This window comes from Protopterus annectens, chromosome 1.part1, assembly GCF_019279795.1.
Source record: "Protopterus annectens isolate FY-2018-M chromosome 1.part1, PAN1.0, whole genome shotgun sequence".
In the NCBI taxonomy this organism is placed as follows: Eukaryota; Metazoa; Chordata; order Ceratodontiformes; family Protopteridae; genus Protopterus; species Protopterus annectens.
The window spans coordinates 1,765,693,203-1,765,719,910 of record NC_056726.1 but is presented as its reverse complement, the minus strand read 5'-3'; positions in this window follow the sequence as shown (position 1 = coordinate 1,765,719,910).

Genomic DNA, 26,708 nt, shown 5'->3' with positions numbered 1-26,708 from the left:
TACCCAGAGCCCTTGGTCAACATTATACTGTTCACATACCCTTTCAAACATATGACTAAAACTATCAAAATTATCACCCTCTGTAAATAGTGGAAGAAATTTACTGACCTTTGTGGCTTCGGGAGTTCAGTTATTCCCTTGTCCATTACCTCCATGACCCTGGCAAAGAGTCAGCATCTCCTTTTCATGTTGCCACTGTGTCTCATTCTCTTCAGCTTCCAGACATCTCAGTCTCTCTGCTGCTTTTAATTCCATTTGTTTCTCCTGCCACAGTCTCTCTGCTGATTCCAGTTCCAAATGTTTGGCATCCAGTTCAAGTCTCTTTAACTCCAGACGGATTTTTATATCTTCTGTGGAAAGGTTGAATGGTCCATATTCTGAGGGTTGTACATTCCCAAGGCCAGTCTGATTGTCCTCCTAGTTGCTGGCCTGTGAATCAGCTGTGACTAAGGCTGCAATCATCTCTGCTTTAGTCAGGTTTGCATGCACCAGTTTTTTGTCTTGGCACATCTCAGCCAACTGGCTCTTTGTCGGTTACCATACCCCTCTGCTGACATCCTTGCCTGCTCTCCCTAACTAACTAAGCTAACAAAAAAAAAATAAAACAATTGTGATATGAAACTCTGAATGCTCAGTATGTAGCTGATTGAGAGTACAAACACCTTCTTCAGTGACCACTGTTTACAGGCTACAGGAATTCAATATCCACACCACTAAATCCCAATATCTGGATAGCCCACCACTGCCAACCAATTACTATGTGATACCCCACCACTAGCCCAGTAAACAAGGAGCCTCAGTCCTCACCACTGGCAGCAGTGCGAGATGTATATTGGGAGGATGCCAAGTACACACACACAATGGTAGTACACAGGAAATTAACTTGCAAAACTTCAGAAGAATGGTTGAGGTTGAGTTACTTTATGGCTGGGCCATAAACAGAAGAGATGTTATCTTTCAGTTTCAGTGCAACATGGGACATAATGTCTAGAACTAGAAGTTTTTTGTATTGTCTTTAAAAGTGGAGGAATGTAAATTATTTTTCAACTTCCACCATTTCCCAAATGATCCTAGAGAATTCTTTGTTTATGTATTTTCACACGTAGATTCTAAATGTTGTGGGTTTTGAGCCTGGGAATTGAAGTCAGATGACAAGAAATTAAGTCATTTAGCAAGTATGCCAGCAGTAATATTTGGGATGTTCATTTAAGAATTATTTGAGAGAGAGACTGGGCATTTTGTATTTTGTCTTTGACCTGACAGCATCAGCTGGATGACCCACTCACCACATCTGTCTTGCCTTGCTCTGTAAGTTAACTAGGGTACAGCAATTCTCATAGATTCAGACAGGAATACAGTGAAGTATAGCTTAAATGTTTTATTTATTTTAGACTGTCCTGCAATCTTGTTTTAAGTATTTCCTGTGATTTTGAACTCTGATGTAACTGTGATTATTTAGTGAGTATTTTCTTGTTCTTTTATTTATTATTAAATATAGTTAACCCTTTCATTGTGGCTGATATTTGTGAGACATATTTAAGTTCTGAAAGTACTTGCATATTTATTTGGTGGCACTGTGGGCCACTCCTAATAGCCTTGCTCTTGGTCAAACTACCATTTGAATTAATAGCATCATTACACAGTAAGATTGGACACCCTTTGCTAAGGGCCTTAAAGCAGCTGATAAGGACATGGCTGGTGGCAATAAAAACTACCTTATAGTCTGAGCAGAAGGGGGCATAGCTAGTAAACCTGAGCCAGCCTTTCCCAGGTGTGTGTGTGTGTGTGTGTGTGTGTGTGTGTGTGTGTGTGTGTGTGTGTGTGTGTGTGTGTGTGTGCGTGTGTGTATGTTTGTGTATAAATCAAATCTCAAAGAGTATGTGTGTCAGCTACTTGAGCAGGGACACGAAGCACTGGTTGGACAGAGAGGATGCTGGAGGTCTTGGCTTGGCCACTCAGCTGAGATCTTAACCCTTTACCTGTGTCAGTGGGGAGTCCTATTGGGGGATCTGGAGAAAGAGGGAGAAACCAGCCCCAGACTGATTGTGGTTTGTGTGTGTTCTTAAGGGAAATTGCACTTTACTGTGTGCATACTTGTCATCCTCCCAATGTACACTTCCCTCACTGGTGCTAGTGGTGAGGATTGAGGCTCCTTGATTACTGGGCCAGTGCAGGGACATCACAAAAACATAATAATTTAAACCGGCAAGTAGTTTCCAGTTTGCTGGTGATACAGCCACTAGAACTAGGCTTTACCAAGCTATGGAAGATAAAAGTAAATTGCTTAAATACAAAATGCAGTGGCTATGGTAGTCATTAACTGTCATTTAAAGCTGACAGATTATTTAAACTGTGAAATAAAGTTATAAGGTGTACACAGAACCAAGGAGATTAAAGAAGAATACCCCAACAGTAGAAACACACCATCCAAATATGAATTGTCATGCAGGCATTTTAGTCTGTAAATGCTGAATAAGTAAGAAAAAAATACAATACAAAGTGAAAAAACAAAACTCCTAGGAGACCTGTGACTTTGTAAATCAAGTGCAGTAAAAGTACCTGATACCCAGAGCAGGTGCAGAGCACCACTTCTGTTGTCTTTGCAAAAGTCTGGCACAAAGTTTGTGAAATGAGTGCAGATGTCTTAGACCACAAACATCTATTACAACACCAGTAAAATCCACTGGAATGTGGTTGAAAAAACTACAGAGTATGAATACACGACTAGCAAAACACACAGTTTCATCCAGGTATATATAAACCAGGCATATCAGCACAGATGTCCTGACTATCATCAGCTTCAATGCAGTGAATGACAAAGATAATCAGGAACCAAAACTCACTGATGAAGCAAACACACCCTACACACAGGACAGAACACCATGCATCCGAAGAAACAGTGAACAACATGGGGATCACAACTCAGCCCATCTGGTCAACACAGATGGATGTAACCCTTGTGGAAACAAATTAGAATCAGGTAAAATTTCATCAGAGACAAAAACATAAGGAAGCAATGATTCAGAGTCTTGAAGTTTTAAAACTGGCTGAATTACAATCCATGCTCTAAATGCTGCATTCAGATGACAGTAGGCAAAACATGGCCTAAGCAAACAGGTATCATCCACTGGTATATATAGCCAGCAGAGTACGCAATCTACTAGTGTCAGTCATAACAATTAATATGATCAAAACAGATACTAGAAAAGTGCTAATATTACACTAAAGTAATAAAATGCATTTTAGCTAAAAAACAAAAAACAATGTAGAATTCCAGAACAGTGTGAAGTGGCAGCCAGTCACTACCGAGCAGTCCTGAAAGAAACTATGACTACTTCACAGCTACTTATACTAGGTCATTGAATTTTAACACATTATCAAGAATAACTTTGTGATTTTGTACTAGTTATGCAAATGCCATTTGGATGCCTCCATAGGAAGTGAAAGCTTGAAGCTGTGCTATGAAGCCAGTGACACCAATAGGTTTAATTTTAGTTGACTATGCACTAACAACCCAAGAGAGATCTAAGACAGCCAGCATATAGTAAAACTTCATATTTGCTAATGAGAAAAGGACCTGAATATAGATAAATATCATAAGCATACCAGTGGTATTATACAGCTCCCTTTCTATAGTGGCAGTAGATTCACAGTATGGGCAATAATAGAGCTGCCATTGAACTCTGCAGAGCTCTATTCTTTAGCAGGTTCCTTACAAAAGTGAGGATATTGGAGACTATATATTAGGATTGTGGCCAAAGGAAAGAGCCAAACCAGTCGAAGATTGATAGAAGTAAGAACACAGTTAAAGATACACAAACAATCAAGCAGAATTCCTTCATTTGTTATGTCAAATGTTGCCAACAGATCATGGAGAACTATAATGAAATGCAACAGTTCACTTCCTTTTACAAGGAGGTCACAGACAACTGTAATCAGTCTCAAAGTTGTGCTTGAGAATCTAAAACTCATCTGTCAAGAATGAATAATATCACAAGAGGAATGGGTTACATGATTCCTTATTAATAAAATAAGTGCAAATAATTCTGTCTGAGAGCATGTTTTTTTCTGCAACATTTAAATATATTTAGGGAAAAGTATTTATTAAATTTCATCTGTATGCTGAGCATACATATAGTACTCTATCTGACAGATGTTAATATGATATAAACCAGCAGAATCAACTAAAATTCTTTTATAATAATTTTGGCTAATGATATGTTTTAATGCAACATAAAGATATATATAGCAACATACATAGGTAGACATAGATGCACACACACACACACACACACACACACACACACACACACACACACACACACACACATTTTCTCAATAAAAACTGGTACATAGCTGCATAGATATATAAATTAATAAGATAATCTAACACTTTTTCGGTACTGAATCCACAGTTGTTATTTTCTTTCTTTTCTACTGAAAGGAGGAATGGGGTATTTAGCAAAAACTCAGAGGAACTGTAAGATCACATATCACCAAAATAAGCTAAACAAATCATTTAATCAAATCAAAACTCTGACACTACTGCAGGGGACTTAAGCCCCTACACCTCATGCATATGTTCCCCCACCCTCCCTAGTTTAGATATATCAACTGTAAGGACACACAGGCTTAGAATGATGGCAAACTTTTGTCCCTGTAAGAAACACTTTGTAGTTGTCCCACAGTCATGATCTTGATGAGCAGCCATTTGGCTCAGTTTGTTCTGATGCAGCAAGGTTCTGTGGTTCATTGCTCATATAAACACCATTACCCAGAATGCATTTTTCTAGGTCTTACCCTTTTCCCTTAGATGCTACATCAAGCTTTACTTTCTCATCCAATCTCTAATTTCTTCTAGAAATTAAATTGTGACATAGCTACCAGAACCTTACCAGACAAAGGCAGTTTCCACTGAAAATACAAGCCTTCCAGTGATTTTTGTCTGTTTCTAATTCACCATTATCAGTAAATGAAACCCAACCCCTGCACTGGCAGACTATGCATCAGATAAAACGATGACATGGTTATTTATTCTCCTTTTAGTCTTTAGGTCTCAGCAATGATGGGTACAAGCCATTTTCTGCCATACTAAATGTCTCCAACATTACAAGCAACCACCACATAATTACTTAAAATAATTATAGACTGCTATACAGGTCTGCTATGTTACTTTAAAATATACAAGAAACATGCAAACTCTAAACACAATAGCTTATACATTGCTCCACAAAACAAAAATGCTATATCAACTATGCATAAGCTCTGCAAGTAAGTGTTCAGGTGATCAGAAGTACATATACAAATAATAAAGATCAGCATTTTTGAAAGGAGCAAGCTCCCTGCTCCCAATTAGGAGAGGGACTTTATCCTCCACACCCTTACTTATTTATGGCCACGTCAAAGTTACTCCAGCTATGAGAAACAGCAATCATTATTAAATTATGTAACCAGTGCAGCATTATTTCGTGTTTTTTTCCAATAAAATTCAAAGGAATATATCTAATTATAGAAGTCGGAAGCATATTTAATCAGATCTCTCTGTTTGCTATGTTAATTTAACCATCTAATTTTATAACACTCCTTAATCTACATATAAGTTGCAGAATAATTTTCAAAGAGTTGATAATTTAACAGACTAAATATGTATTTATTTCTTATTTATTTATTTATTTAAATATATGTGTACACTTATTTTACATGTTGAAGTACAGAATGCACATTTGCTTTAATTATAAAGAAAAATATGTCATGGCTCCTTAGTAAAGACGTGTTTTTAATAAAAGTAAAGCAGGAATTTAAGTATAGAGTCATATACTTATCTTTAAGTAATCTTTCTTGACTTAAAAGAAGGGTGTTCCTTTGGGCTGTCATCATGTGTATTACCTTTAAATAAAATGGTACTGTTTCACTTCGCCGCTTTTTCTAAGATCTTTGTTACCTTTTTGTAATGTGAGCTTATACTCACTTTTCCTCATAATAGTTTATCCTGGTTTAGACAAACTGCTCTTATGGTAGTATGTTTACTTACTTATCAACAGGTATTTTATATGGGATGAGGGAACACCCATACAGCACCTCGGCTGTATTTCAATAAGTTCCTTTTAATTATTACTTTGTTTTGTTTGCCTGATTACTGTGCTATGGGGATAAACTAATTTCTATTATTTCTAAATTAGAATTTGGTATTTAGTTTCCCATTGTCTGGCATCTCATGTTCCATAACTCTCAGTGCAATTTTCAGCTTTGAAATATAACACAATATTTTCCTGTCACAGATTAAAGGCCAACTTTCTCAACGTGTACAAATATTCACACTGATAATTATTTAGGGCTTTGTGCCTCAGCAACGGTTGGGGTGTACATGCACTTATAAGGACCCTTTGATTAATATTTCACTCATTAAAGACAAGACTAAAATCTTGAGTTTATCCTGCACAATAACACTGCAGATAGTTCTAAAGTGTATTTTTTCATCACACTTTTCTCCTTTTATGTGTACTTGCTGTTTCTGCTCCAGTGTCTAAATTAAACTTACACACTGAATCACAGTATTGTAAGGTTGCATAATTTCTAGTCTACTAACACTGACATGAGTGACATACATTTCAGAACCATACCTACAAAACACCACAAAAATGTTGTGTAGCAGCTTGATATATCTGTGGGTGTCATGAACTACTTCATCCATTTCTGTATCCCATACTGAGATGCAGATCTGACTTGGCACCTGTCAACATGAGGCTGACATTTTCATTCACCACCAGATATCTCAAGAACCAACAGGGGGCACTTTATTCAGTGATTACATGGAAAGGTATCTCTGCCTTACACAAATGCCTTTGTGTTATATATTAACAGTTTTGTGTTATTCAACATCAATCTAAAATTCAATTTTTAATGGAGCTAAAATATAATCAGTTTATTGGGCTCACTGTTTCTGATCAGATTTTTGAATCAAATATTACAGTTTTGACTCTTTTTTAGACATTCAACATTTTCAAAAACCCTGTGGAGGACTTTTTTTTATTGAAGTATGTAATTTTATAGGACAGTTCATGAGTCCTTGCCTCTTTTAAAGAAAGTATGAATTCTCACTTTGAGAAACTCTTCAGTGCTTCTGTTGTTTAATGTTATGTTATATACATTTAGGTTTTCCAGAGCGTTTAATAAAATGTAATAACATAATTCTTGTAATGAAATGCCAGGACGTTTGCTGGTGCTCGTTTTTTTTTTCTTCACAGAACATGACTTCTAAAATTCAGGACTACCCTATAAAAATTTGAAGAGGGAAGAGGTAAAACATTAGCAAACCTTTTCAGACACAAGCAGTTCAGTAAGTGTTACCCCCCCCCCCCGCACTGGGGAAAGTCGTTTTCACGCAAGTCCTGGAAAGGCCCTTGGGACTTCTTGAACCATAGCTTCCCACTTCTCTGGTTCCTGAAGTAAGACTGTTAAAAAGACATGCATCTGGAGTGTTTCTCCCTGGCCCTCTGCTGAAAATTGGCTTTGTTCCAAGTCGGACTTTCCCAGTTAACAAAAGTTAAATAAATAAATAATAAATAAATAAAAACAGTAACATGCAGTCATTGTTACTGTATTGTCATTTGCAAAATGTTATGTGCATGATTTTGTATATAGATTTTTTTCTTACTATATAGATTCATTTCTCACTTATTCTTTAGAAATATTTTTCTGTAATAAATATGAATTAAAAAAAAGATCTAGTATTGTACCTCTTAATTAAAAAACTTGTAACTAATACATTATACTCATAGGAGTTTACTAGGCTATCGACCCAGAGGTTATTTCAAGCCTAGCTATTTCATCCCAATGTAATACCGCTATAAAAATCTTGCTGGCCCTGCCAGCCACATAATTTACAGACTTAACAGTTTAACGCTACATTTATTCATTTGCATAGTTCAGCAGATTGGTCTCACTAGACCTGTACTTTCTTTTAGTAGAGACCTAAAATGGTATTTATATACACTGGGAAATGTGGCCAAGATGCAGGAGAAATTCCTGTACTTCTCCATTTTTGATTCAGGAAGAAAAGGCTGCATAGGCGACTACTGGGCCCAAGAGTTTTGGGGGATGATTTGCCAATGCTTTAATGTTGGCAGACATAAACACTTTGTAAGCCCCTTCCTGGGATCAGATATAACAACTGGTTAGCATTTCTGGACCTATAACACATACTACTGATCGCCACCTCACTAGTCAGTAAGTGTATAAAAAGACTGTTAAGAGTACACTGAGGAGTCACTAACCACTCTTTTAAGGCGAAAGAAAAATGTTCGCAACAGTTCAACAAAACTGTCAATACTATAGTAATAATATTATATAATGGCTAAATATTGCTAACATAAAAAAACAGTTTGTAAGAGGAAGAGAAAAAAATATCTTGTAAATCTTTGTCATTTAAATAAGCAAAAAAAGTGGGACAAAGGGAGATAAAGGAAAGGGCATGGAAAAGAATCATATAAAGTAGCATAGCTCAGTCAACACAGTAGCGAGATAGATAAATCACGATTTTAAACTATAAATAAATGAACATATGTCTGATAATGTTAGGCACTGTAGAAAAGACGTAAAGTTAATCAGAGGAGTATTTCAATGAAGAGAACTGGGCTGGGAGGGTTGCCTAATGGTTAAGGTGTTTGCCTTACAAACACAAGGTGTAGGGTTTGAGTCTCACAAGGGATAATTGGCTAGGTTAAAATGGCTCGCAAGGGCAGTTAGCTTAGTACTAACCTATGAACCTAAAGGTAAATGCAGTGGAACCTATTTGCAATTGCTTCCTTTTTTCCTTCTTGCTTATTATGTTGCATAACTTCTAGTGTTTGATAGAAAGAGAAGTTATATTCTAAAGTTCTTTGACTAGAGACATTTCATTAAACACCAGCAATCTTTACTTCTGTTAAGATCCTCAGTGAAAAGTTCTTTATCAAAGTGTTTTAAATATACTTCCCAACTAAGAGATGACCGGGAAAATTTTAATATTCACATTTTTCATAAAAATGTAAATAATGAACCTAGGTTTCTGATGTTGAGTAGTTGGTGGAAGATGCACAGAATACTGGGCACATTTTATTTGAGGCCTAGGTATTTTAAATATTTTAGGAAATAATTTAGTTAGACAATCCAAACAACTATCGAAGAATGAAAATCAAGACCACTGGTTCAGACCCCAAATACTTTATTCTCTAGAGCCTCGGTACAAGACCTTCAAGGAGTTACAAAATCCATCTAAAATGTACTGTCTTATATACAAATTCACAAGTTCAATCAATCAATTACACAATGAAACAATTAAATAAAACACTTCCAATTAACCTCTCCATTCAGTCCCATAGGGACCACCATAGTGTCATATTTAAGAATAAAAACAGATTCCTTATACCATAGCTTTTCTTAAAAAAGAACATCATCATCATCATCTTTAACAAATATGTGCTCTAAAACACAACCTTGCAGCATAGAAAAATCACTACCATGCATATCTCTAAAATGACATGCCAAAATCCTGTCTTCCTTCTGATTTTTTATGTCCCTGATATGTTCCGTTAATCTTACTTTAAAACTTCTTTTTATTTCACCAACATAAAAGAAACCATAAGGGCATTTTAGGGCATAAATAACCCCCTTACTATTGCATGAAAAATGCCCCCTTGGTATATATTTGATCTTATTTATCTACTCAAAAGAACACACTATATATTTACAAGCAGAACAACTATTGTATTTAAAAGTGCCCATAGTTTGTGGACAAGCATTTATATTTATTTTTGGTAAAACAACATTTTTCATGATGATGTTCTTTTGAAAGAAAAGCTGTTGTATAAGGAATCTGTTTTTATTCTTAAATATGACACTGTGGTCCCTATGGGACTGAATGGAGAGGTTAATTGGAAGTGTTTTATTTAATTGTATAATTGATTGATTGAACTTGTGAATTTGTATATAAGACAGTACATTTTTAGATGGATTTTGTAAATCCGTGAAGGTCTTGACTGAGGCACTAGAGAATAAAGTGTTTTGGGTCTGAATCTGTGGTCTTAATTTAGTTAGACAGTCTGTCATACTTAGTTCCTCCTTCACTTGAGGTGCATCACCAGTTTAAATTTTATTTCTCCAAATTCCTCTTTCAAAGTATTCTATTTAGTCTTGAAGTAGGTAATTTTGTTGAATGATAACATGATACTACAGTTCTGATTGTTGCTGCTAAGGTCAAAAACCTTCTAAGGTTGTTCCACTATTTATAGCCTAAGTATGATATTGTCTGGATGTTTAATTTCTCCATATACTAGCAGCTGGGGTGCTTTAAGCTCTTCTATTTCATAGGATCATAGGAAGTTACTAGGCTATTGGCCCTGAGGCCCTTATAAGCCTAGTCAAGAGTTTAACCCATGTTTAGACAAGTCAGCACGGATGCCCCTGTCCAGCAGGGACACACACGATTGGAATCCCAGGAGTGTATTTTCTGTTTCCCATCCAGTTATCCAGGTTGCACTTAAAAAGGGGTAAAGAGGTACTCTGCTTGACATTGAGAGGGAGTGTATTCCACAGATGGCGGAGTCTCTGGGACACAAATCTGTCCCACCAACAAGTCATGTTGATGTCACAGACCAGGTTGAGACCATGCATGCGGGTTACTCCAGTGGAGCTTGACTTGCGGATATGCAGCAATCCCATCAAGGTGGAGTCCAAGATCTCCTTGTATGCCAGACAGAGGTTACCTTTCAGGAGTCTGCATGAAACTGAGAAGAGGGATAGGGCTTTTAGCCTATCTGTGTATGGTGGATGTTTGAGGCCCTGGATTCTCCTGGTGAGGAACATCTGTGGTATCTCCAGTTGCTGCATGTGCTTTACAAGGTACTTGCCAAAAGGTGCGTTGTACTCAATAATGGGCCTTATAAGGGAAGAATACAAGGATGTTATGACCTCCTTGTCCCTGGATGAGATACCCTTACTTATGAGGTGGGCCATGTAGCAGGCTTTCCATACAATGGAAGCAACATGGTAGTCAAACGTCAGGTTGCTATTAACCTGGGTGTCCAAATCCTTCACAATTGATTGTGTGCTTAGGATATTGTTATTTATATAATAATTTATGGGGAAGTCACTCTCCCAAAAGGAGATAATGATACATTTATTGATATTCAGCTTGAGGCCACGTTTCTGGCACCAGTCATTTGTCTGGGTGAGACCCACTTGGAGGAAGTCCACATCACTAGGAGACTTGATGACAGCACCCAGCTTGCAGTCATCTGCAAACTTGGTCAGCCATAGCTCACTGTTTTTGGTCTGCACCTCAGAAAACTATAACCCAAATAACAGAGGCCTCAAGACAGAACCTTGGAGTATGCCACTTGTTATGGGTCTACTGCTTGAGGTGGCTTCCCCTATTTTGACTAGGTGGGGTCTATCAGTAAGCCAGTTTGCTACCCATCTAGTAAGATTAATAATATGTATTGATGTCTAGTTGAGAAAGTTTATCTATTATGCCCGAGTGAGGAATAGTATCAAAGGCTTTGGCCAGGTCATGGTAGGTGGTGTGCACTGTCTTCCCCTTGTCCATGGCTTTGGTGACTGTCTCAAAGAAGTCTACCAAATTTAAGAGACATGACCTTCCATTGACAAACCCAAAGTTTGTGGGATCAAGTGTTTGGAGGTTGCCAGTGTCCTTGCTAATGAGGTCCATGATTATCCATTCCATGGCCTTGTAGATCAGGCTAGTTAGGCTGATGGGTCTATAATTTCCCAGATCGGTGGATACTCCACCTTTCTGCAAAGGGATGGCATTGGCTGTCCTCCACTCAGCTAGGACAAAGCTGGTACTCAGGCTTTCTTTGAGTAGGGTGTGTAAGTTCCTGCCTAATTTCAAGTAGGATGCAGCCTGATGTTATCGGGTCCCATGTAGGCTGTATTTTTTGCCTTTGAGAGAGCAGTGATGACCTGTTCCCTAGATATAATGGGAAGGGGGTAGGTACTGGGGATGTCCTGATTTAATGATGCAGGTGACAGAAGGGTGAAGTTTTCACTGAATCTGTCAGCCAGCAAGTTTGCTATATCTACGGCATTTGTATATGTGGTGTCCTTGACCACCAGTTCTGAACGGATCTGGGTGCTTCCTTTTAGGTTGCAGACATATGTGAAGAAAGCCTTATGACTGTCTTTAGTAGATGTGACCAATTTGGACTTGAAGTTTGCTTTGGATGATTTCACTAGTGCTCTTATTCATTTTGTTGTTGTGTCTTTCGGCTTTTCCCGGTTAGGGGTCACCACAGAGGAACTCCGGTCCGCTAATGACTGGTAGTTGATTTTTTACATGCCGAGTTACCAGCCCTGATGCACAACCTTCAAAGAAGGTACGCCCATTCATGCATGTCTCCATGCAGAAGATGCTCTAGCTGAGAATCGAACCGGACAGTGTCTTACTGTGAGGCGACAACTCTACCACAGCACCACCACCGTGGGTTTCTCTTATTCATTTTGTTATAGAGTTTAATTATTGCAGATGTCCACCAGACAGGTTTACTCTTCCTTATGGAGGATGATTTAGTCTTGTCGGATATTCCTGATTCCATGCATCTATAAAAATACTCATATAGTGCTTTTGTGTAGTATTGAATATAGGTGCCAGTTCCTACTGAGATGGAGGGGGCTATGAAGATGTTTATACCATCCCTCAGGAGGCTGTAATCAGCTATGGAGAACTTTTTTATGTCTGACCCTAGCTGGGGGGGGGGGAGTTTGGGGGAGATGGTGACTTTGACAATGACCGCATTATGGTCAGATCTAACAGGAAGGATGATGTTGTAGGGATGCTGCAGTGGTTACTCATGTTGGTTAATACCAAGTCTAAGATATTATCACCTCTTGTGGGGGTATTGACAAGCTGTTCCAAGGAGTTTACATTGACAAAATTGATGTCTCTGGCATGAATAGTTCTTCCACTCTATGCTTGGGTGGATAAAGTCACCCAGAATCAGGGTAAAGGGTTGAATCTTGATATATTTGAACAGGTCCACATAGGCAGATTGGGCATCTTACATCAGTTTTGGGGGCCAGTAGATAGCTATTATATGAATAGGGGTCTCGTCAATGATTAACTGGACCTGGAATGTCTCCGGTGCGTCATACTGTTTTACCAGCCTGGAGGTGTGTATGTCTTTAATATATATATATATATATATATATATATATATATATATATATATATATATATATATATATATATAGAAACTCCACCTCCTTTGGCTTTACTGCCCACAGTTTGGGATCTGAATGTATGATACATGAGTAACCAGGTAAGGCTGGCATGCTGTCTGCAGGTCTATATTGCAACCATGAAAAGTTAGTTCAGTGAATGGCTTTTACATCGAAAATGCCATTCGTCTAACTCGCTCTTGTGGGGGGCTGTGCCCACCCCACGCCCCGCACCCCCTGCTAATTATATATACCAACTCCGAGATTGCACTACAGTGAGAAAAGGGCAAATTTTCTAATATTCACTGTACCGCAATCTCACTATAACAGTTCGCTGAATGGTATTTTCAATGTAAAATGTCATTCGCTGAACTGACTCTTCAAACATGTAATATAGACCTGCTGTATGCAACCTTGAATCAGGTTTCTATGACTGCACAGATGTCAGCATTTTCCAGAGTTAAGAATGCCTGCAATGAGTGCAGTTTCATGTTTAGACTCCTAGCATTTAGCAGCATGACCTTTAATTTGTGTTTTGTTGAAATTTTTATGTTGGTAATTTTAATCTCATCACTTTTCCTAAAAAAGGCACTATGGGGGACCCAAAAGCCTTTGCCAGAAGCCTGAAGCCCAGGTAAGACAGATGCAGGCCATCTCTGGCCAAGCATCATGATCTGTCGATCATATCTTCCCAGGCTGTCAGGTACTGGATCACCCTGGAATGACACCAGAAACTAAGCCAATTGTTAAAGTCAATCATTTTCTGTTTGTATGGAGGCATCATTCTGGGTGATGGTAGAATGCTGCTTAAGGCTAGGGACATGTCTGCCTGAGACACATAATCAGTGAGCTCAATCATGTCTCTCTTCATATAGTCCAGGAAGGTACATCTCAAGTCATTCACCCATTCGGAATGTATCTGACCCGACACTTGCAGCAGCTGGAGAGGCCACAAAAGTTCCTCACCAAAAGGATAAAGGGTCTCAAACATCTGTCCTATGCTGCCTGACTGAAAGAACTCCAGCTCTATTCAGTCGCTTACCGCTTGCTCAGAGGTGACCTTTGCCTAACATACAAGGCCATGTCAAACCCAGATTTGATGAATATGCTGCACCTCAAAAAATCTAGATCCATCAGAGCCACAAGGGCGGGAGACTTAAACCTCGACACGGCTATTAATAGGACGTGCTGGAGGGATAGATTCATCACCCAAAGACTCCCTATGCTGTGGAATAAAATCCCGGTATATGTGAGGCAGAGCACCTCGCTGGCCTTGTTCAAGAGAAATCTTGACCAATGGATGGGAGATCGCAGATATACCCCAGGGATTACCTCAGTGTCACTGCTCGACAGAGTCACAGCAAAATAATGGGTATAATTCCCCATACTAAAGGGGTGGCGCAAGCCACAAAACTATGGGCTAGGCTTGCCCTCGGACAGATAGCCAAGTATGAACCTATGAACCTATGAACCTATGACAGAGTCATGACAGTACCTGTTGTTGAGAGACTTGAGTGCGTATGTGATATGGCAGATTTTGGCCCCTGACAGACAATTAACCCTGACTTTCTCCTTATCTAGCCTGGTGAGAGGCACATCTGTGTGTCTCACAATGAAGTCTCCTATGACTAATATGTTGGGTTTATGGTTAAGCTTTAGTGGCTGTGAGACACAGGTGTGTGGACTATGCATGGTATGTGGTGTGGAGGGCTGTGGAGATCACAAGTGTTTTTGCCTTAGAGATCTCTTTTGTTTGGGTATGTTTATGTTGGGGACCTCTGCACATGTGGGTGTGTGCTGTGTAGGTATGGGTGGTGTTTGAGGTGCAGTGATTGTGTCAATAACCTTCTCAGTGCCAGATATACTGGCTTGAGAGGGAGAGAGCATGGACTCTAGGTTCCTAATGTAATTGCATCTCTCACAAATTGTGTCCCTAGGTGGTAGTAGTAGGTGGTTGTCTGTGTACATGAGGCAGTTGCTACACTGTCTCAGGATGCCCATGTCAACCAGAATGGCAGGAGAAATTTTAGGAAATTGTCCATCCATATTTGTCAGAATCTGAGGGATAAAGCCCAGGGAGACCTAAGGGGTGGGCCTAAAGCCCAAGTGCTTAAACCAATACTAAGAGGCTTAGAAGAATAACACTTACAATTTAGACAGGCTATAAACAAACAGTGATAAATGCAACAGAAAAGATGCAATTGAACACTTTAGAGAACAAGCAGCAAGTAGCAGAAAAGAGTAAGATGAAGTAACAAGAGTAGTAGGAAGAAACACAAATACAGAAATATATAAGCAGCTGAATAAAGTGTCTTTTTCTTTCTTTCTTTTTTTATAATGTGGAAAGGGAGAGAAGAGAGATAATTCACGGTTAAGGGACTCAGGGGTTTGGCTTTTTTAAATCCATAATTGTTTATGCAGGTGAATTAAAATCAAATTTTTTAACCTCTGACATTTCAGTTACCTTTTTAGAGATAATGTCAGAATTAGAAGCTGTCTGGGGACAACATGATGAATCCTTCTGGTGACAGTCTGAGGTTTAGTAGCTAATCTTTTACAGGAAACATTTAAAATAATTATCTAAATTTTAGAATTCATTGATGAAGGCATAAAGCAAGTTGTTTGCTTGCAGTTACGGAAGAAAATAGACAAAAATAAGCAGATTGTCAGAATTTGTATATCAGTGGCTCCTTATGATTTGCTCTGAGGAGAAGCTGCAAACAGTATAGCTGGCATTTTGGAATCTGGTTAATGTGTCATTTCAATGTTGTATAAAAGGCTAGGAATGTCAATGAATAAGCACTCTTAGCTAACAATCACAACTTTCAGCAAGAGTGATGGGAGGGTATGTTCCATTTACAGGGGGGAATTACACTACTCAACCTCCCTGAAAAAGTGTATACCAGAGGAGCTGACTTTGTCCTGTAGTTCAGTCTCTGATTCAGGAATGGCAGCAAAGGTCCCATTGTAGCTGTCCAAAAATGGATCAACTAATTTCCTTACATAGATACTGGAGGGGCATAGAAGTTTGCCAGCATTGTTTACATGCATTTTCAAACTTAAAGAAGGTACGTAATCATACACCATGAAATATTTTCAGGAAATATTGCAACTATCCATGGCCCTAGGGTTACTACTGTATGCCATTTAGTACTTGTATTTGCTGAATGAGATCTGTGTCTGCATTCTTGGAGGTTATACTGAACATGTTTAAGGATAGCATGGGAATCTGCTAAGAGTAATAATAATAATACCCATTTGTTAACAAGGTAGGCCCACTGGACATACAATTCCTTTTCAGAGTGACTCAGGAGCAATGTCTGGTTAAGTGACTTGCTCAAGGTCACATAAAAGGCAGTAAAAACGGATTCCAACCCTGTACCCTTCCACCTTGCATACTAGTCCTCTGCACCAGTACTAGATACTTGGAATTTAATCTGGAGAATATCTAAGAAATAGCGTCAAACCCTGCGCCACCGACACAGAAAATATCAGCATTAACCTGCTGCACTAACTTGGAAGCTAGTAAAGTACGTTTTTATTTTTTAAGAAATATTGTGGATTTTGGAAATTATTCAATAACTGCAACAGTGTGTGAGTTATGAAGGAGTGTAGCAGAGCACATAAGACATACCTTTCAACCTTGTAGTGCAGGAAAACCAAACACAGCCATATTTAATGGTGGGACAAAGAATCAGGGAGAGATATTTAGTATTCCAAATACAAATGTAGAAAGTTGCTAGAATAACAGCTGTTGCATTAGCATACTTTACTGAAGGATATGAAGTCCGAAATTCTAATGTCTGACATTAATGACCAAGTCTAATTATCTGTGATTTATGAGGGCAGGAAAATGGAGACATCAAGGACATTCTGATAACACAGGACAAATATGGTGTGTGTGTGTGTGTGTGTGTGTGTGTGTGTGTGTGTGTGTGTGTGTGTGTGTGTGTGTGTGTGTGTGTGTGTGTGTTTTACTGAGTGTATGTGTCTGAGAAAGGGAATATGGGAGTGTCTGTGCTGACAGCATTAATTACCACAGGAAAGTACTGATCTGCCCTCACAGTAGTTAGTGGTGATTTATAGACACACAAGTTAACTGTTAATGAGGTCTTTCCTAACTGAGGCTAATGTTACTAATGTTACGCTGAATAGCAAAATACTGCACCATGTAAAAGTGGCCTTTTTACCACAGCCTTTACTGCAAACACTAGGGATCTTTCTGAATCTTCAAGCATAGTTATATGATCATTCTGTAACCAATCCATTTCTTCAGCAAAAACATTTTATTCTATATACTTGCTTGCCTGTCTTTTAATTCCTTTCTCTTATTATGTCTTCTTTTTTCTCCTGTTTCACCCATATTGCTTTCTGATCTAAAAAACCTGTCACTATATTTCCTCCTGTTACCTCTTTAATATTGCCAGATATCAAACAGTAATCTTTTTCTGCTTGTATTTGCCCTCTTTCACGTGCTCATTGTTTCTGATTCCATACTCTTAACTTTCCCTATTTCATACACACTCTGTCTCTCAGTATTTATATCCTCTCTTAAAATTCTTTTCATATATTACAATTAAAAAAATCTCATTATTATTATTATTTACATATTCACAGTTTATATAATGTTTAAGTTTCTCAAATAGCTTCTCTCTTTCCTTCATTTCTGTATGAACATATACTACTATAATCTAGAACTTTCTGTACCTCTTCTGATGTCTGTAATGGTTAATTTACCTATCATCAGTAAACAAACACCCAATATTTTTATATTTTCATTAGAAACACTATCCTGAACATCTTTCTGTTCCAAAATTCCAAATAATGTTATGCCCCATAATCTTTCAAACTGAATTTTTCCAAACTCTGCAATAAATCTTTGCTCTCCATTTACTACACCGCTCTAAAATAGTTATTTTCCTAGCCCTGCTTATAAAAACTATTCACATTCTTCTTCTTGCATTACTCCTTTCCTTTTTTAACTTTTAATGGAAAATGTTTGGATGCCCTTTCTTCTAGCTCCCGATATCTTCCCTATTGCACTTTTACTTTTTTTTTTTAATTTCATCCCCTTCTTCATGTCTTTGTATTCCCATTTGATCATCTTTCACATTTTCCTGTATACTTGCTTTAGTTATTTATTATTTATTCACTTATTCATTTCTTTTTTCACTGTTCTTCATTTATTATATTTTCAAAAAATAAATAAAAAATTAATTTATTGCCCAACAGTTCCATATTATTCTAGAAGGACCTGTATCCCCATAAACAAGGTCCATCTCTTATTCAATCCTCCACCTCCTTGCCCCTCAAGAATGCCCTTAATCCTACTCATTGTTCCACCTTTACTTATATGAAGTTTTATTCTTACCAGTGTACCAATCACTGTCTATTTTTCTCTCACCCTTAAGCCAACACAAACCTTCTATATAAACTGCCGTAATACCAGAATAACATCATGCTTCCTCACACATTCACATTCTCAACTTTACACACTCACAGGTTTACATTATTCAAGTCCATATTATATAACTCCTTCCTCATCATGTTGTTGTTCTGTCCAGCTATATATTAGAATAACAAACTATATGGTTATTTTTAATGTGGGGATTCATAACCTAATTCTTCTAACTTTACCTTCTGTGACTTCTGCCATTGTTATTGTGAATGGTGCACTACCCCAGTCATGTTAGCATGTACTGCTACTCTGTTTTCTTCCATTGACAATAACTGCTTAAGAATAAAACAAAAAGCGAGGAGAATTGGTAGTACCCACAAACATCTGTTATGTGCTCTGTATTTTCCCAGACCAGATCTTTACTTCCTAGACCTACCCTTAGCAGCAATTTGTCCAAATGCCAATCTATTACTCACCCCCTTGGCAAATCATTATTAGTCATATTTGCTGTTTGGACTCTCCAACTCCCTTCTACTTTAGCTCAAAGTTTCAAAAGTGTTTACTAGGCTAACGACCACAAGGGACTTGTTAAGCCTAGCTACGCATCCCAAATCTCTGACAAGTTCTGGTACATTTGATAAGTGTAAGTAGTGGCTTGGAAGATGAAAAATTTACAAGAAGGGGCCTGGGAGATGAACCATTTACAGACTGTCTGTATCCAGTAGAGACATAGGTGGCAAACATGTTTCCTGTTCCCCATCCAATTGTCCAAGTTACACACTGATGAATGATCAGTAGCATTTCTAAGTAAGATTGTAAATTATTTTCTATGAGATCCGGTGCTCCTACTACTATTGCAACTGTCTGGGTATTCTTCTTCTGTTTTACAGAACCTGCATTTTTTTCTGTTTCTCCCACATGTTAAATTAATTTTGAAAACCAGCGTGTACATAGTCTACTATCCTGGGCCACTAATATTAACCTTTTGTATTTTGTCTTAAATTCACTTCTCCTTAATCATTTCTACATCAGATTCTGATCAACATGAAGTTGTTCCAGGAGTTTTCTGTACTTGGCAACTATATTTATGCCTTTTCCACATCTTGCTTTCTCATCTGATTCTACTCCTTATATGCTTTTGTTTGTCTTTTGCACATTCAGTTGCTGCTTGATTTTTGTCTGCTTCTGATTTGGTTTCAGTCCCGTTTGACACTGATATGCTGCTAAACTAAACAAGGAAGTCATCTTAGATTTGTTTTCTTCCTGCTTCAAAGCATTCTCTATATTTGGATCTGATGAAGTTAGCAGGTATGTATGCAGTCCAATGTTTGCAAATCTATACATGCAGTCAATTTCGAGGAGGCCCATACCTCCTTCAGAACAAGGAATATATAATTTTGGTATACACTGATTTTTATATATAATTTGATAAGTATGAAGTTTTTTTTTTTGTTTTCCTGTTCAGCTGATCCAGTACTTTTTGGGGCCAGTCAATCACCCCAAAACTATAAGTTAGAGCAGGAAGATCAAGTTGGTTTACAGCTTGGAGTTTGTTCCTAGATGTTAAAGCTGTCTTCAGTATTAATTTTAGTCTTCTAAAATATTCCTTACTGAGTCTTGTTTACATTTGTTCATGTTTTGCTGTCGACCTTTCATCATTTCCCAAATATTTGCACACTTACTCCTGCTCAGGTTCCTATATAACACATTCCTGTTCAAAAAAATATTTTCTTGATGCTGCAACTTTCCTGCTTTAAATGTTACTTTTGCACATTTATCAAGACCAAATGACATCCTTATATTATCTGAGAAAGTTTTGACCACTTCCAGTTGGTCTTTCAGCTCCTCATCTGATGAACTATGCAGTTTTAAATCATCCATAAAAAGAAGATGAGAAGTCTTTGACTTTGCTGCTGTCTGGGAGCCAAATTGTAACCATGAACTAATCTATTAGGTAGACAGCTTAATGGGATAAGGGCAAGACAAGAGAGCAGCAGCAACAAAGAGTCACCCTGGAATATCCCTTTAAATATAAATGTAAATAGAAATGTAACTACTCTGCATTTAACTGGAACTTAGTATATTGCAATGTGAGCAAATGGAGCTTTTCTCCCCGGACCTCCGCTGAATATGGGCATTACCCTGTTGGAATTTCCTGTAAGCAAAGACAAATAAATAAATAAATAATAAATTATCCCAGGGATAATAATTTGTCTTTATCATGGCTTAACTGCAAAGTGGTTTGCCACTATTTAATGGTCACTGTAATGCAATTGATCAGTGTAGGATGTATCTTCTACATCTGTAAGCATTCCTGTATCCATGAATGTGGGATGCTGTCAAATGCTTTTTTGTAGTCTATCCATGCCATACTAAGATTATTCCCCTTTTTACAATTCTCTATTATGACTTTATTTAACAACAAATGATCTTTTGTTCCATATGACTTTCTTTTGTTGCCCTTTTGTTCTATGACCATGATTGAGTTTTCTTCTAAATGGCTATAAACTCTGTCATCATCAATTCAGTGTATAGTTTATACATCGTCAGAAGGCAAGTTATTGGTCTATAATTTTTAAGACAGCATGCAGGTTCATTCTTAAGGAGGAGTATCATTTTTCCTGTTGTTAGTCAGGATGGTGTCTGTTTGGGGCATGCATTTAAGTAGTTCTTACTCAGGGCTAAATCTTCATGTAAAGATATCAATACTTTTAGCCAGAAGTTAGGCACTACATCTGGGCCTGGGGGGTTTCCATTTAGGAGGTTTTCTTAGTCTTGTTTCAATTTCTCTGGAGTAGCTGCTACTTCATCCCATTTTATATCCTGTACATTTGACCTTCTTACTATTTCTTTTACTTCTTCTATCTATTCAGCATCTTTGTTATGCTCCACAAGGTCTTCATAGATATTTCTCCAAAATGTGTCTATTTCTACTTTTTTGGTGATGTTTCTATTCCTTTTCTTTTGTTTCCCAGTTCTTTAAAAAACTTTCTTGGGTCATCAATGAAGTGCTTATTTTGTACTTTTCCTTTATATTTAAATGCACATCTTCTAAGTTTTTTCTACCTTTGCTGATATCTTTAGCTAATTATTTACAATAGTGTACGATAGAGCCTGGTCTGTTCTAATACTGCACATTGCTTTTATCACGTCTATCTTTCTAAGTACTTTTGTTGATCTGTTCCCTCTTCTATACTCTTCTAACAGTGACACTTCATCTTAATTGCTTGATAGCTTTCTCTATTCAATATTTCCATGATGGCATTTGATTTATTTCCTTCCTTTGCCTTATTGCCCTGTATTTATGTGGCAACACTTGGGGCCAGATTCACGAAGCCTCCGTGTAAGAGTTATAACTCTTACACGGAGGCTGCAGTTAAATGGTGTGATGTCAGCATGTCATGCATATGCATGAGGTGCATGAGGCATGCTGAATCACACTAGTAACTCTTACACGGTCCGTGTAAGAGAGTAGGGGGCATGTCTGTAGGCTAAGCCCTGCAAGCGGACACGCCCGGAAGACTAGAATGGCTGAAAGTAAACAGCCACGAGAGGCCATGGAAATGTGAATAAACACACTACACAACACATGCCCCGATAGACCATCAGTGTATAAAGTGAAGAGATGTTATAAAATTAAATTAAAACCTTTTTTTTTTTTTAAACCCCGTAAATGTTTGCTACTGTGTGCGCGCTGCAGGTGTGCTACTAAGCAATTACAGTTAGCAGTCAGTGGAAAAGGATATAAGAACTAAATATGCAGAGTAAGCCAAGAAGTAATAGCTTAGCAGTAGAGTTGCCGGCCTAAGAGTAGGTAGGCAGGGTTCGAGCCCCCACAACAACCTTTTTTTTTTTTTTTGTAAATAAGCACTAAAAAGCCCCCTGACAGTATTGTACAAATGTAAATGTATTCCCTTTTGTAAAATGGAATGAAATGGAGCATATATTTTGAAGTAACACAATAATAAAAATAGTCAGAAATGTACTGATAGCTAAGCTGCTGTGAGACAGACTGCCCGTAGCTCAGTACTGTTTAACAAGCTGCAAACTGCATGCCCATTGCTAAGCACCGGTTTAATAGGCTGAAACTGTTTGCAACTAGCTATGCTTAGCTGAACATGTGTGTCACTAGCCAATTAAGATTTATCCCAGCGCACACCATTTGCGCGCCGCTCCCACAAGCTAACTGCCAGTGCGCATGCGTGAGCTCCGCACAAACGAGCGCAGACCTGGTTTAAAGTGCTTAAAAGTGCCTTTATGGCACTTTGATTGACAGGTCCTGTACTCAGTTTGAAAGTTTACAAAGAAAAATAAATTCCCACTGTCAGTCTCGAACCCAGGACCTTGGTAACATTAGTCTGTATGATCTCCCACTAAGCCATGCTTCCCTTACAAGAACACAGTGCTAAAATAAATATAACATGTAATAGTAGGAATCAGTATAAAGGCAATATAGTAGGTGTACTATCCAAAGCATGTCAGGTAGAGTTTCAATGGCCAAATTACTGGATTTCCATACTAGTTCAGTGTTAACAGAAACAGCCCTGCTACTTGTTAGCTTGTACATAATAAAGTAAGGTAATGTACATATATGAAGGTATGTATATCTACACATACAGATATATAAATATATATTAATACATATGAAATATAGTTGTAGGTGTCAGTATCCATACACACTCACTACAGGAAACAGTGAAGATAAATGCAGCAACCAGAATCTGCAACACAGCCTGGCTCCTGTGAGACCTACTAACCCCTTTAACTGCTTAAAGGTGCCTCCAGCACTTTGATTGATAGGCCCTATACTCAAGTCACAAGCAGAATATAAGCATACTAGTAGGCCCTACCCCAAGACCATTGTAACACTAGTCTGTATGACCTACCACTAAGCCATGACTCTCATACAGGAATATAGTGCTAAATAAGTGGAACATGTAATAGTAGGAATGAAGATAAAGGCAATATAGTATGACTACTAACTAAAGCATGTCAGGCAGACTTTTATAGTCCCAATTACTGGATTTTCCCATACTAGTGTAGTGTTAACAGAAACAGGCCTGCTAATTGTTAGCTTGTACCCAATAATGTCAGCTAATGTACATATATGAAAGTATGTATATGTACACAGATATATATATATTTATATAGCAATACATATGACATATAGTTGTAGGTGTCTGTATGCATACACACTCACTACAGGGAACAGGCAAGAGAAATGCAGCAACCTGAATCTACAACACAGCATGAATCATGGGAGATGTACTAACCTTCACACTCACAGAACACTGTCAACAGCATACCAGCATGGTCCACGCCCTACAATCTGAAAGGGCAACGCCTATCTCACATACCCTTTTATAGCAGTGTCCTGAAATCACAGTGAGACATGCAATCAGTACACACCTGGCTGCATGCAATTAGCAAATGCTGTCTTACAATTGGTGCAGAGGCCATCACATGGACCTATGCAGATACCTACAAAAGCAATGAGTACCCACACTACACTCATGCAATACATTCATTGCACAAAACCGACAGAGAAAGAGAGAGAGAGAGAGAGACAGAGAGAGAACAAAACAGAAATAAAGACAGCCAGCAGCAAAACCAGCAGCAGCAGCAGCAGCAAACTTCAAGCAGCACCAGTGACACACCAACAGCTGCCACAAACACAGGTAATGCAAAGTAGCAGGTTAATACTGCATTTACTGTGACACCTCCAAATGTATCATAGTTCACTATCTATAGGTATGTGCATGAGATAGGTTGTGTGTACATAGTCCTGAAATATAAACATATGTAATATTGCTGTACATGTTACCCATACTTAACACTTCCATAGCTTAGAACACAAGGCCAGTTGTGCATATGATGCAGTAGTTCCCAGGGTCAGTAGAGGTCCCTCCTCAATGGTGTGGGACCACTGTGTACGTATGGCACTGTTCAGGTACATATCCTATAGTATGGCCAGGGATTAATATCAGTCTGTCATGTGGTGCTATGTCCTCCAGGGGTGAATGTAGCACACATCCAGGGATACCATTTCGTAACAGTGATGCTATGTGTTCTGCAATGATGAAGGTGGCTCTCACCTGGACATGTGAGAGGATAGGGAGGTGACAGTCATTTGGGATAACTAATACCACATGTGTGGGAGAATGGGGGGGGGGGACCTGCACCTAAACTGTCTGAAACAATGTTGCCAATATCTGTGCATGTGGTGAATGTGAAGCATCTTAACACTGCTGACCACAGATGCCTTGCTGTCATGTGAATCTGCCCTGTGCTGCAGTAGCCTCCTACTATTTTTATGCAATATGCCTGTATCTGTACTCCACTGGACATGATTAATAAGTGGTGTGTAGTTGTTCTGGGTTAGATATGTGTGTGCACAGTACATGCAGTATGTGGGATGTCTGTGGTAAGCATATGCAAAGGTGCTGGCGGTGTGTGTTGTGGCTACCACTGGCCCAATGGGCTGCATGGATAGCATCACTGTCATAACTACTGAATAACTGTGTAATTAAATGCATACATAGCAAGGTAGTGTACTGTGCTTGTGGTGTTGTTCGGATATGTAAATCCAGGCTGAGTAATGTGTGCACATCACAGGGTTGGGTTGGATGGCAACACACATCCAGTATGTAGGGATGAACACCCAGAATGTGTCAGATGTGTCGCCTGTGCAGAAGTATCCGGCCATTACCTGTGCATCCCACAACACACACACATGCAACATATGGCAGAAGTACTATAGCAGTACACACATGTTCATAGGTTCATACTAGGCTATTTGCCCTAGGGCATTGGTGAGCCTAGTAGAATGTGTTTGTCTTTCACCACCCAATTACAAGTTATGCTGCTATGCCCTTGTCCGATGTTAGTATACTGTGCCTCTGTCTAACAGTGACATAGAAGTGATACCTGGGGTACAACTATGATCTACATCCAGTCATCCAGATTCCTATGGAAGAGAGTCAATGAGGGACTCTGCCTAACCTGTAGTGTCAGCTCATTACAGAGTGAAGGAGCCTCTCAGTCAGGAATATGCCCCTCCAGCATGTCCATGGATGTCAGTGCTGAGGTCCAGCTCTCCTGAGCATGTGGCTGTATGGGACTCTGATTGCCTGAGGTGCAGCATGTTCATTACTGCTGGGTAGGACATGGCTGTATATGGCACGCACAGATTGCCTCTGAACTGGCAATAAGCCACTGAGTCCAGCGGGATTTACTTTACCTGGGAAGCATATGACATCTGTGTGAGCCATTGCATCCCCTTGATGAGGTACTGTTGTCCTGTACCAGTTGCTGTGGGTGTCTGGTTAGGTACATCCCAAAAGGTGCATTGTACGCAATTATAGGCTTGATGATGGATGAGTAAAGAAGCACAATGACCTCCCCTGCCATACATGTGAATCCCTCATGATTAGCTGGGCTATATAACATGTCTTTCAATCCACATTGGCCATGTGGTTGACAAATGACAGACCGCTACCATGTTTCTACCCCAGGTCCCCAACTACGTCTTCTGTACTCAATGGCCTAACACCTATGTTGTACTGTGCCACCAATGTGGAGGCGTGGGAATCTGCATTGAATACTGATACTCCCCCTCCTTTGTTCAAGTGTTGTGGCCGACAAGAATGGTAACAGCTATAACCTGGTAGTACTGGTGTGCTCTTGTGAAACCTGAAACAGGTTCATGTTACTACACAGATATCAATGTCCAGCATATCAAGTAGGGTTTTGAGTGTGTGCATCCTTAGGTCTAGACTTCTGGTGTTGAGTAGCATCACTCTCACTTCCTCATCCTTTGTGATACAAATGGATGTGGGTTTGCCTTATGAGCCTTGCCTAATACAGGCACTATGGGTGTAGCAAGAGTCTCCGCCAAATTCCAATGGGACAGGGGTGACAGGTGCAAGCTGTCCCTAGCAAAGCATACCACCACAAGATGGCAGGCATTGGCACACCTGTGAATGACACCAGTATGTCAGTCAATTGTTGGAAGGGATCATCGTGCCTTGATATTGTGGCATGGTTCTAGGTGAGGGTAGGATGCTACTCAAGGTCAGGGTCAAACTGTCTTGGG